This window comes from Pezoporus flaviventris, unplaced genomic scaffold, assembly GCF_033815535.1.
Source record: "Pezoporus flaviventris isolate CSIRO_AGI_PZ_B2104156 unplaced genomic scaffold, CSIRO_AGI_Pfla_v1 ptg000013l, whole genome shotgun sequence".
NCBI lineage: Eukaryota > Metazoa > Chordata > Aves > Psittaciformes > Psittacidae > Pezoporus > Pezoporus flaviventris.
The window spans coordinates 39,013,410-39,027,298 of NW_026892561.1; the positions used below are offsets into that span (position 1 = coordinate 39,013,410).

The 13,889-nt window shown below is 35.8% G+C and overlaps 1 protein-coding gene across 1 annotated transcript in view; it reads left to right on the forward strand.

Annotated features, from left to right (window-relative positions):
• Positions 1-13,889, forward strand: part of SLC9A9 (solute carrier family 9 member A9) — a 195,756-nt gene that overhangs the window by 116,590 nt on the left and 65,277 nt on the right. The window lies entirely within an intron of this gene.

Consider the following 13,889-nt stretch of genomic DNA (forward strand, 5'->3'; position numbering starts at 1 on the left):
TAGAAAAATTTACCTGCATTGGTATATCATTCAGCCTGGACTGGTGCATCATTCAGCCATTAATTTATTACTCATTGTTTTATATATGCTCCTTCACTGTATTATTTTTTACATTATTTCATAATCACTTTATTCACAGAAAGCTATGAAAGACAAGGGAGGTTAAATAAGAGAGAGGGAAATAGGAAGCTGGAATAAGAATTATCTAACTTAAAAGTCATATCCTGCAATGAGCTTTTTTGAAACCCACTTTTATCAGAGTGTGATGCTATTCCTGAGTTCTGGTTACTTCATAATCCATTTAGAACTCATTGCCATAATTCATAAGGTCACCAAAACTCAGTACCAAGATACCCTTGTAATTCACAATTCCTTATCATTTATTTTATATAGCATATGATTTCTTTGTTTACAAAATGATGTCTGATTAACAAGCCTTCCTGTCAGACTGTTGCTATAAAATACCAGCTGAAGATAACTAAATTGGAGCTTTAACAAAAATCATACATAAAAGCTTGCAAACAAAATAAGACCCAGTGTACGAGTGTACTGTATAAACAAAAATGCAGGCATCCATATGCTTTCTGTTTCTGTGACAGTTCGATTATTTTTCATGACATCTCTCATGTCCAATAATGTCAATCAAGTTTGGACGTACTCTGCCAGCACTAGCCATCTTTCTGAGAGTTGCCACTTTTCCACTGTCAGCCAGCAATAGGGTGAGAAGCAGTATTCTCATTAAATCTTGTGGACCAAATGAGTTTGGATTACTATAACAGGAGATTAAGAAATACTTCTGAGAATACAGTAAAGGGAAAAGGAGGTAGATGGTAGTCATGCATATAGTCTAAGGACTTAGGTCACTAGATGCCTGACCTGGTCTAGATCTTTAGTTAATTTTTAAATTAATACTGTCAAGTGCTGTCACTAACACAAGAAATTTAGCTGGAGACAATGGCATTTCTTCTGCTACTTAGTGCTACCCAGAGGTGGGAAGGACCACAAGACTGCAAGTGAGGGGTTGGTTCTCATATTAACTACACCCTTCAATGCAAGCATGCTCTTTCTTTACCCACCTGTACAACTGATTTTACCAAAGATGCTGAAAGTAGACAGTCATTATTGGTCTGAAATGCTCATCTCTTTGGTGATATCCACTGAATCCCAGCAGATCTCCAAAGCAGATTTACCAATCAATTCGCGTTTGTAACTGGGATGTAGATTTTCTTACTATAAAGCTATTAGGTTCACAGTTCCCACTTAATTTCTTGACATCAGAACATACAGCTTCATAAATTATGAGAGTGTATTCAAAATCAGATAAAACTTAAAATAGACATCTTTAATTACAAATATATCTTGAGTCTTTGATTCCTCTTTCTAGTGCGTATATTTAACTGTCTTTATAATTTATTACACTTCAATACAGAATTTTGACCTTAGCTACTAGCATTTGTCATTTTAGTCTTACGTAAGACTCCAAATTACAGCACCTTGCTTGGTGCACTAACCCCATTATGCTTGGAGCTGTGCCTGAATGGCAATTCTGAGCTGTGTCTATCCCCATCTTTTTTTTATATATATAAAATTAGAAGAAAAATATTCTATTTTTCATGCTCATTTGAAGGGTTCAGCTCATAAAACCAAGGGAAACCACATTGAGTGAAAAATGTTACAACTATCTGTGAAGAGACTCATTGGAATGGCTTGATATGTCATCAATTATAGGAAAAAGGGGTGAAGCAACTATGTCAGTAAGCACAGAAAAGGGAGACTGGTCTTAAGCTGGGAGACTAGCACTTAAGTGTTCAACTGAAGTGAACTTATACTAGGCACCATCCCAGGGCAGTTTAAAACAGCTTCTGTACTATTTCCCAGTACTTTAGGAAACAAGATTTACCATGATTGTTCAAATTCAAAGCAGACTGGTAGATCAGTTAATCTAAGCAACAAGAAATGAAGTTAGTCACATTATCAAAATTAAGTACCTTACAGGAAATGGCTGCTTTAAGGTCTCAGCAACTACAATGGATTTCCTCACTTGACCCATGAGTTGCTGTATAGGTAAATCTTCTCAGGAAACAGGACAGTCAAAAATACAGTGGGCAAACAAGTAAGAATCCAAAATGGATTGTGCTTTTTTCTGCCAATTAACCATTTCATCATTAAATTATTATCCAGCAGGTCATATATTCAATTGAACAGGAAGCATTCAGAGAATAACAGACAGGAACATGTGCTTTCTGAGACTATTTGCATTAATTGACTCTTATTCATGCACATTTTAATTTGTGCCCACTCTACCTATGTGGAAGAGACTATAGTTCCTATCAGTAGTTCAGATAATGCAACTCTTAACTCCTCAAGGTTGATTAAGTTTGTCTTATCCTAGAGGGCAGTGTTTTGAGTTTATATGTTCAGAGTAACTTAGCCACATTTTCATTTTAAAACGTGAATAAATCCATTAAGTTGAAGATATGTAAAAATAATATAAATTACAAATAACACTAGTATATTTACCATTTGCTCTACCATAATGCATTACAATGCTAGTCAACATGAAAGAGAGTATTCAAGATCTGTGCAGCCTTCTTATTGTATACTATTTTCTACATATTATACTATGTTTCAATGATTTATTGCACTCTCTGTAATTTACACTGTGAAATTTTCATAATGGTGGCCAAGACTCCTCGTGTATCAGCAGAGTATAAGACTAGAACAATGACAATTTTTAAAAAATAGTAGTAATAGTCTTCTGAAAAATCAATTTTGTTTCCATAATAGCTGGAATTCCCATCATCTTCCACCTCTCCTCACAGCAATACCATCAGATTTGATTTTTTTTTCAGTTAAAATTCAACTTTATGTACATATAATCTGTCACTCTATTTTTAGAGAAGATGTGTCCTCAGAGATAACTACTAGCTGAGTTATTCCAGGAATATGTATGGCTTATACAACACTTGCAAATTGTTGCCAAAACACATAGTAAGATATATAATCAAAACTAACCATGTGCTACTGAAAAAGGCTCCATTTCCATCTCCCATTTGATGCAGCAATATCACTCAGCTATCTCAAAAGCTTGCAAAGGCCAACTGTGCAGAAAGCTTTTGTAAAAAGCAACTTAAATGGATCCCAGCAGTTCACCCAAGTTTAAGATTCACAATTCTAGATTCTTTCATTTAACAAACGAACTGCACTGAAACATGCTCCTACTTAAGCTATAGCTTTAATATAAAACAGGCTCTGAAAGCCTTGGAAACCTGACCTGCTAATGGCACAATGTCTATGTGTTGCTATATGTAAAAGTACAGTTTTAAAAGAAATCTACAGCTACATTTCCCATTACTGATATATTTACTCTTACAGAGTAGCCTTCAAAATGAGTCTTAAAATTCTTGAAAAAGTCTGAATTTTTTTAATTGTTCTAAAAGAACAAGACATACATTTTCAGAAATTTATTTATTTTAGCTGTCTTCTTTCTTTAGATACCTGAAACTCTGACCTTCAGGAAGTGTTGAGTGCTCCCTTTCTGAAAATGCGGTCCTATTTAAGTGTTCCCCATTGTCTGGCGCAGTAATATGTCATTCCTGAGTAAAGAGCCATATGCGCAGTCTGTTACAGTGTTATCAGCTGGCACACTGAGAGCAGAACTGGTTGCACCAGGTTCCTAAATAATACATTGTCTTTTGCCTTATCTGAGAGCTACAAGTAACAAAAAAGAAATATTGCCTTTTCTCCCCATGTGAAAAGGCTACAATATACTGCTCTTGGCAGACAACGAATAAACCTGCATCAGTGTATGAGAATAATATCATGATACATCAACAGCAAAACTAAGTCATTTGAGTTCACCATCAAATTGAAGTATTCAATAAATGCGCCTTCAGAGATATCGAGTATTACCTGCTAATGCTTTTGGATACATGTATCCATTCCCCATACTCTGATTAAAAATAGACAGCTATATTTTACAGCAAATCTGCAATGAGAGGTTTGGGAATAAAGGATTCACCTGACAGGAAAAGCAAAAATACAAAGCTGTTAATAAAACATGTCCTACAAAGGCATTGTGCTAGGTATTAGGTCCTGTTTGTTTATCATCACCTCCTGTGTAAAGATTTGTCAAGGGATTTCCATACCTTTTTTGTATCTCTTTGCAACAGCTCTTCAGCGAATGAGGAGATTTTTATTTCATATTCTAAATAAATAGGAGGCAGCACTGAATAGTAACTTTCAATACTGCGCCTATCTGGCCATTGCCTTGAGTATGCATTTTACAAACTGTCTCTACCTCTGTCCCTGGTTGCACTTAAAAACATACCATTTCTAATTTAGCTAAAACTTCAGTTCTAAACCTCCAAACTTCTCTAAACACTGATGCAGAGAGCTGACATATAACACAATTTTGGGGGGTGACCAAGAATGTGAGTACAAACTCACATTCTCAGCAGGAGCAACTCCTCATTGTGCTTTTCTAAGAGAAAGTACCAATCCAGAAAATTAAATCAACACAAACTATTCTAATATTCAGCTGTTGCCTTCCTTACTTCTAATTGACCCAAGTTTTAGATTAATTTCCAGAGTTTTTCCAGAGCTCTGTCTATTCTTTTCACTGTTCAGATTCTGGCTTTATAACTACAGACAGCTATTTCTCTTTGCTCATCTAGGCAAAACTAAACCTAAAAATGTCAAGGTTATATGCTTCCGAAACTTTCTTTGCATCAGTGAAGCCAGAAGGTCTCTAATAGTGAACAGCAGCTGGTCACTCATACACACTACACTGGCACAAATACAACATAGCTTAATACAGTCAGTGATCTCTGAGAATATAAAACATAGAAATGCATCAAGCGTAAAAAATATAACTGAATATAACTGAAAAAAAAACCAATATAATGCATGTAACAAGAATAAGAGGAGAGGTTTCACATCTTGTAAATTAATTTTCCGCAGATCCGTTTGAAATGAGTACATAAGCAAAAGTGGTATCATTGCTGTGGAGACTCCTTTATGTTTTGTACATAAAACAGTGCTAACTGGCTAGGAGTACAGTGCAGGTAAACTGGGAGTAATATTGTTAACAGCATGAAAAAAATCTGCCATTTGCAAGGGTCAAGCATACGGTAACCCCTGCCCAGGAGTTCAGCAATGAAGAAAAAGCAAAATCATTTACAGATTGTGTGTAGACATATCTCTATCACTGCTAAGAAGCCACCAAAGTGAAGAGTTGCCTCAAGGGTTCATTTATTCATGGAATCATAGAACTTTTTAGGTTGGAAAAGACTTCTAAGATTATCAAGTCCAACCATTAACACTAACCATTAACAGTAGCACTGCCAAGTTCCCCCACTAAACCATGTCCCTTAGCACCACATTTACATGTCCTTTAAGTACCTCAAGGACAGCAACGCAAACATTTTCCTGGGCAGCCTGTTCCAATGCTTGATAACCCTTTTGTTGAAGAAATTTTTCCTAATATCCAATCTAAACCTCACCTGGCACAACATAACACTGAAAAAACATAAGAACTCAGGCTAGAAGTTGCGCAAACATCTAGTGGAGGACTTCTAGCCAACTCATATGATATATTGGTATTTTGATGAAGTCAACTTTTTAAAGAAAATTCTAAAGATTTATTCTCAGTTTTTATTGTTACACTTCCAGAAGTTCCACCACAAAACATAAACAGACCGTGCTCTTTTTGTGGGCATTTCCTTATGGTATGGCTACAGCACTGTTTTCTAACTGAAAATGAAAAAAACATGACAAAGCTGTACCCAAAACATTTTGAGAATCTGGCTTAGCTGTTAATGCTTTTGAAGTAAGTCCAACTGTTTGATTATATCACATCTGAAACATAAAATTATAACATTGATCAGTGTTACAGTGCAATAGTTGGATGATCAAAACACTGCTACCTCCTAAATTCCCACTGACTTCCATATTTCCAATCCACTGTGTACAATAGGAAATGAGCATTCAGCAAACACCAGCAGCCAAAAGTCACGAGCCAGCAGAGTTCAGTCATGGAGAATGCTAGTATACCCCTTTACAATGAAAATGCTGCATAGATAAGCTGTTCTTTCAAGAAATTGAGATTTTGGGTCCTTCAGTATCCAATGCTTGAATCCACTGCTCCATTATCAAAGGCTAAGGTACTGTGTATGTTTACCAGAATATTGCATTAAGGATGCAGGTGGGCAGTGGGGCTGCGGTTTGACTGCTGTGACCATGGCTGTCTACCAGAAAAATAAAAGAAATGGTTGGTACAGTAAGATTCTTTGTTTAACCCAGCCCTTTATCAACTCATTATAGAATGCTGAAAGACAGAACTTTATGATAGAGCAACTAGGCTAACAACATGACCTTGGCCAGTATTACAGCGTTATTGTCGCAGTAACAAAAATATTCTTTTCATTATTCCCAAACTCTATAGCAGAATTCCCTATGTTCAGCTCTGTTCAAAGAGATGCTGCAGAAAGATAGTTTAGAATGCCACAGTGCTAGTGCTCATTGCTGCCAAGTAGGAAGCTTTGATCTGATTTGGGCTGTCCTTTAAGCTTCCAAAGTTGTTCTTTCTGCTTCCCAGAAGAAGCTCTTCCAATCAAAAAACAAAAAAAACAAACAAAAAAACAAACAAAAAACCCAACCACAAACAAACAAACCACAATATCATGTGGTTTGGAAAGAGTTCTGCCTTATCTAGAAAGGCAACAGTTGTGGTAAGAAATCTCAAGGGCTGAAATAGCGGTAAAAATATGACTGAACCTCAGGGCTCCAGAGCAACGTGGTGCTGAGAAGAAGCCTTCTTTTTCCACAGCCTAAGAACAAAGAAGGTTACACTTTAGATCAAAAGATTAAAGGATTGTTTTAGACAGGGTGGATGGTGCTGCCTACATTACATATTTTTCCAGTTCTACAGAAAAATTGCTATTTTTTTTCCTTTTTTTTATAATGACATTCAAGTCTTTCTTATACAAAAATATACCCGAGTTCTGCCAGAGTTAAGTTCTGATTTGCCATCATATGGCTATAGCATCCGGATAGATTTATTCACTTGCCTTTGTCAATTTAACTGTAAGAGAAACCTTCTTCAAGACCAAATTTGTAGAAATCTGTATGAGTGGAATTTATGGGAGAGGTGTTGATATAACTGGACTCTTGAGAAGCACAGTGTTTGCTAAACAGAATTGTTCTTCAGACAATAAGACTGATTTAAAGTTATCTAAACAAGGCATAAACAATTTTAAAACTCATGATTTTCACATCACCCTCTCTTTGCAGCATCTGCTGTGCTATGGGCACAAGGCTGAAATTGTGTTAACGCTGTACTCAGTGATCAAGCCATTACCCAAAACTGCTCACATTTAACTAGTCAGGAAATTTCTCTTGTTTAAGGCTTCTTTCATCACCATCCAAATTGGGGTTCTGCATCTTTACCTGATAATGAGGAAGAAGACTTCCAGATGCAGAGCATGGATACAACATGCAAAAGTTTGCCAGTCCAAAAGGACTGGCAGCACCTGTCTTGGGTATTATGCAGCTTTCAGAAGATGGTCAAACATAGGTCAAACACATAAACTCAGGCAGAAGTCACATGTATCTCAGCCTTCCACTGACCTGAAAGCATTTGCATATGCTTGACAAACTCTTGCCACAAAGCTTTAAGAGCAAACTGTACTGGGCCCTCATTATTGGTTCCCAGCAGGAGACTAAGCTCCCTCAGCTCCTGAGACATTAGCTGTCACTGTAAGTACAAGTAGTGAGAAACTTGAGACTCTTCTAACTGTATTAAAACTTTCAGTGATAAACTATTTACTGTAAATTCCCAAAACATGAAACAAATAATAGTAAGTCTCAAACAGATGTTCTATGCCATATTGCAAATTTCTGCAGTCAAAAGTGCCTTAGAAACTTCAAATACATTGAAATTCACTGGAGATGAAGATTCAAAAATTAGACTCAGACAGTTTCATGTGATGCTAACTGGAGAAATGCCTTCTTGAGTCTTAACCAGGATAAGACATGATTATGGTACAAAAAAGAATAGTGTCCTGACAGCTGATCCACGCAAAGAGGCTGCAGTCAGCCAAGGCGAGGAGAGGGATCCTGCTGCCTGGTGAATAGGAGCCTCATCAGAATACTGTACTCCGTTGCTGAATTCTGTTCTGCTTATACAGAAGAGCATGAGATAGTACATCTCCTTGCAATCATTTGTTATGAACTAGATTCATGTAGGATCTTGATCTCTACTGCTCCTCATTTATTCCTAAATTAGGTGGAATGCTTATTCTGAGTAAATATATCTTAGCCTTCCTTTTTCACCCTCATACAGGTGTGCAAGGATTATCACTCCTGAAACACAGCTAGTCCTTGATACTCTGAATGCAACAGCCAAGAGAATGTGATCCATAATTCACAATTATAAATTGTTATGAACCCACTTAATTGTTTAGTTTGTGTTCCTTTGAACACATTTTCTTTTCACCATTTGTCAAGAGAAAAGAAAGCCAATTTAGGAAAGGAGGCTTAATTAAAGGTTTTCTCCTGGACTTGGCACATTCTCTTTTCTATAATTGTATTCCTTTGGGTCATATTTCCCCTAGAGTCCTGGAAACAGTTTACTGAAATATCTGTTGATTTACTACTGAAAACAGAATGTCAGCCCAAGTATCTTTAGCTGTAATTTGCAAGTAACCACAACACAGAGACAAATAGTTCAATTAAAGGCAGTATGTTTTCAAGTGCTGTTATATTCCTGTGCACTTTGTACTATTTATTATTTTGTTTTGTTTTCAGAATACTCATAAGCAGCCCAACTGATATTCTCAGTAACAGAAATAGCTCCAATACACAAATGTCACTCTTTGTTTCCAGGGTCATGTTCCTTGTTAGCGAGTACAGTGAGTATTTTAAATCATGCTGCAATAAATTCTATTGAGAGCCTGGTTTCAGCCTCTTCAGCAAATGGAGCTCCTTTTAATCCAGATACACGTTCTACAGAGATCAGAGTCTTTGCTTGGAAAGTCTTTTAAACCCTAACAAAACCCTCTGAAATCCAGAAATACATGTAATTTAATGTAGTCTATCCATTTAGTTATTTTAACATTACTGCTGTTCTTAGTTGGCCAACTTCTGCATGTATGAACATCTAAAGGACAGCACTTTTCCTACCACCTTTCATACTGATGATAGTTTGAACGTTCCTGCACTAGCAAACACAAATTGCATTTACGTGAGAAACTATGTTACCGACTCCTGAAGCTCTCAGCATTAGGATATTACAGATTTATGTGCAGACACTTAGGTCACAAATTCTACATTGCTACTTAAAAGGTAAGTTTCACAACAACAAAGAACATGTTGAAAATTATTCAAATAAAACTAAACTAATAAGGAAGCTTTTTTTATGAGTTCATGGACAGTCAGAAACAATAGCTCAGAGAAGACATTGTTCTGCAATTATCAGAGTGTTACCTTAAAGTAACATAGTTTTGCTGTTGAGCCACATCCTTGCTCCCTCACAGTACTCTGGGTACAAACAGAAAAATTGCAGTTCAGAGTTGACTTGGGAAACTGCATGGCTGTCAGCCACTCTGTCTGGAAGACAGAGGAAGAGGCAGAGTTTACCTTCAGCTGTAAGAAATTTTGCCACTATACCTACCTATCAGCATTTTCAAGTTTGGTTCAACACATTAGAGATCATTGTGATTTAAGCATTTGTGTAATTTGCACAATAATCTACTATTTACTAGTGATTTATCACAGCATAAGATTGGATTTCACTTTATCACTTAGGTCCCTTTGATCTCCTGTAGTAGCACAGACTAAAATATTAGTTTAGATCCTAGTTAGAGATTTTTTTTAATTAGAAAAAATATTGCTAGATGGGATACTTTCCTTTTGCCTGGCAGCCTTTGGCACCAGTTCTGGATTTGTGGGCATGTATACCCACAGTGTGTATGTAGCATCTACAAGAAATAGGAAATGGTCTGGTATTCTTGACTAAAGACGTATTATGGAAATGCATTCTGCTTCAAACGCCGAGATAGTCAACATCACACTTGAAACCTCTGAGCAAAAAAAATGCTTCTTGGAGCACACCCACACTGAAAGGGTTAATAGAATAGCTGCTTTTATAATAGCGGCTAGAGCACAATTAGCCTAGTAAATGCTGTAAATCATGAAGCAGGATGAAATTGGACATTAAATGTATTGGATGTTATTATAAAAAAGAAATTGGATGATTTCCCTTCATTTCTATCTGAAAATGAGAAATCATCCAGGTAATGAATCTCAGTGATCTCTTGAAATGCCTATTATTTATTTGCAAGGTACTTTTCTGCTAAGATAAGGTGTGCGTTTGATCTCTCAGAGTTATTCACCATAGTATTTCACCTGAATGTTACTGAACAAGGTTTATAAACATTTGTGCTTGATAACAAAAGCCCAGAATACAGAGGACTTGGGCTTTCTGAGTGACTGTGAAAGGCAGTTCTGGACAGCTGCTGAATGGAAGATTTTGGATTGCAATTGTGACTTGTGCGTGACATGTACCTGACTCTTGCTCTCAGATCTGTTGGTCTGTATTGGCCAGAGGGGTCTAATTTTGGCCCCAGTCTCCTAACATCCCACCTCACATACATCATATTTCTAGCTCTACATGGCTATTGAAAACCAAAAAGGAAGGAAGGAATGAAAGATATGCTTTTATTGCTAAAATATTTGGTACAGGAGAAAGGGAAATTACAGAGCAATCAGAGATTCATACTCTTCACAGTTTACTAGGAATAAATTCTAGGATGAATTTTCCACATACCAAAAACCCAGAATAGTTTGTATATATTTTTAGAAAATTATAAATAAACTTACAGCTTGGAATAGAATCCATCCAGCAGGATTTGTGTCAATTCAAATATTTCTTTTGTAATCTTTTAAAATAAAGTTACTTTGAAGAGTCTGAGTATGAAAAAAGCACATCCCCAACCAAAAAAAAAAAAAAAAAAAAAAAAAAACACAAACCAACAACTTTCTTCCATTTTATGGAATCATTTTATTTCTTCCATTAAAACATATCTCCCTGTTACAGAAAAGGTACCTGCTGTGCAGCAATGAACATGATGAACATCGTGAAATTTCTCAAATTGCAAATAATGAATTAAGGAAACCTATCTCCTAGAGAATATCGTCATCAATTATCTGGGACTTTAGAACAAAAGTAATGTTTTACTACTTTCTACCAAAATATGACAAATTAATTTGACCTCTAACTAGTACACCGAATTAAATTAGTGCAAGCATATGCTAAAAATGTGTTGCTAAAGAGTAAATAGAGGGTAGAGAAAAATAATTTTAACATTTAAAAGTTTGAGATAAATATGTGGTAATGTGGTATGAAATCCTGCCTCTGGAAAAAAATAATGATTACATTTACTGAGTTGAATCTTATATCCTTGCTTTGTAGACATTGATCAAGGTATCCCTTAACTCGCTCTATTATTGATCAGATACGGTTGCTTTTTTGCAAAATAATTGCTCTGGAAACTCACTGAACTTTCATATTTTAAGAGCTGTGTAATATTGTGAGCTGGCTCAAAAAATAGAAGGGTATGAAATTAATATGTTCTTCACATTTGTTAGTTTGCTTAATTTCCGAAGTTATGTGCATTCTTCTCCCTTATTGCTTAACAAAGAATACTGGAATTTCTTCAGCAAGAAAATCTAAAATGAAGGTTTCATTTCAAGGGGGTAAAAGTTTTCATCATATAATACTTATCATTTCAGTCTGAAAAAAAAAAAGAATTCTGTCTTACTCAGGTTTGTTTTTTTTTTTTCCCGTATGTATTTCCTCCTCACCTTTCTGGAAGAATTCTAGCCTCCCCAGTTCTACACATGTATGCATGTATCCATGAGATGAGTAAAGCAAAGTCAGAAAATAATTTTAATTAACTGAACCAGAAAATGTGACAGAATTATTCTGTAGACTAGTGGTTAATGCGTTCACTAGGGAGGTTTCAGCTCCTGTCCAGGTGTTTCTGTTTCATGTAAAATGAATCATCAACTAAATTGCAGTAATCTTTGTAGAAAAGATGAGAGTTCAGATCTTCCAGTATTATTATTAGGTAGTCTACAGAAGAATGATTGCTCACATGCTTTCTTAACCCTAATGCAGCAAACACCTTCCAACACACTGCAATACAACACAAGAGGCATAGATAGAACTATGAAGCTATTTCCCCTCCCAGCATTCCTTTTCCACTGCATTCATTTTAAATGGCAGCCAACTCAAAAGAGGTGCTTGAGGCTTTATGCTCAAGCTGTATATGATTATAAAGAGAATTTTTAAAAAATTACAAATATCTAGAAGCTTTGAAGAGCATCTCCAAATGTTCTTATAAAAAGATAAAGGCTTTAATTAATTAAAATGAAAGTGTTTTATCAACCTTAACTACAGTGTCACAGTTAATAAGTATAACTCAACAAGGGGGTGACTAACCCTCCTCCTGGGTAGTCATAAAAGGCTTGCAAGGACTGATACAGGCAGCATAAAAATCTCAAAATAGAACATGTTTAGGAGAGAGCCCTCAGAATGACAATTCAGTTCACTACCAAAACCAGGATTTTTTTTTAGTTGAGATGGATGGAATTAGCAGAATTAAGAGGTTTCTAGCCACAGCTGAGTTGCTGACACAAAGGGAAAGCTATCATTGACACTTTAAAGCTTCGCTTTCCCAGAATGAGTATTTGCAAATACAAAATAAGTGCTGGATATTTCCTAAATTATTCCGAATACAGTATAATGCATATGTAGGTAAGTTGAATTTCACCTATGTTAGGGTACCAGACTTGGGGTTCTAAATCAATTAAATTCTACTTAAGCTCTAATTCTCTCCAAATGAACAAGTCATGCATATTTAAAAATGTGAGACTACTGAAAATCAAGCCACATATACTGTGAAATAAAGACAATTCTTGTAGTTCTGGATAAATACAGCAACTAAGGTAAAAGTATTTATCTTTGTTGCTGTTGTACAAGTAAAACTGTCCATAAAATCAAAAAGGAAACAAACAAACATCAACAAACTGAATAACATTCCATTAAAGCTATATAGTGCTCCATGATCACTGTGTGACTAGCAGAACTTACGCTATCATGGATGACATTTGGTCCAAATTTGGCAACTGCACTAGAAAATATTTCTTCCCTCTGGAACCTTTGTAGTACAAAGGTTTGGAGAGTGTCTGAATGAGACATAGAATGAGATGAACACTGGATGATGAAGGGGAGCATATTTTTTGAGCACTTTCATATAGGCACTCTGTTGAAAAGACTTACGTTTTAATTGATGTTCACTATACCAGGAGCATATAAACTATGTAGGTTTGGGGTTTTAATGGTAGAATAACAACATTAAATAATATAGGTATCTTTTTTGAGCCTTTCTTTAATTTTTTGTTGTTGAGAAGCAAAGTATTATAAAATAAATGAAAAGTTAAATTTTCTATGAAGCAGTGTTTCAGAACACTGTCTTCACAAACGACACTACTGTTTATCCTGGCTCTAAAGCATGTTTCAATATGAATGTGCAGAGGTGTTTCTCTGCCGTTGAAACTGAAAGGGTAATAATTGTTGACACTGCACACATCAGACAATGAAATTTTAGGCAAAATTGTTCTATTTTAGTACATATTTTACTCAATCTGGGACTTTTCCCTAGGTTCTTCCTTTATAGAGCTTGATTTGTAATTTCAAACATAAGAATTTGAATGCCCAGAGTTGGAAAAAATTAATAAGCATGCATCTGATCTGAAAACAGATATTTTTGTTTTATAGCAAGATATATTTCCATCTACATGCTACATCTAACTAAGCACTAGCA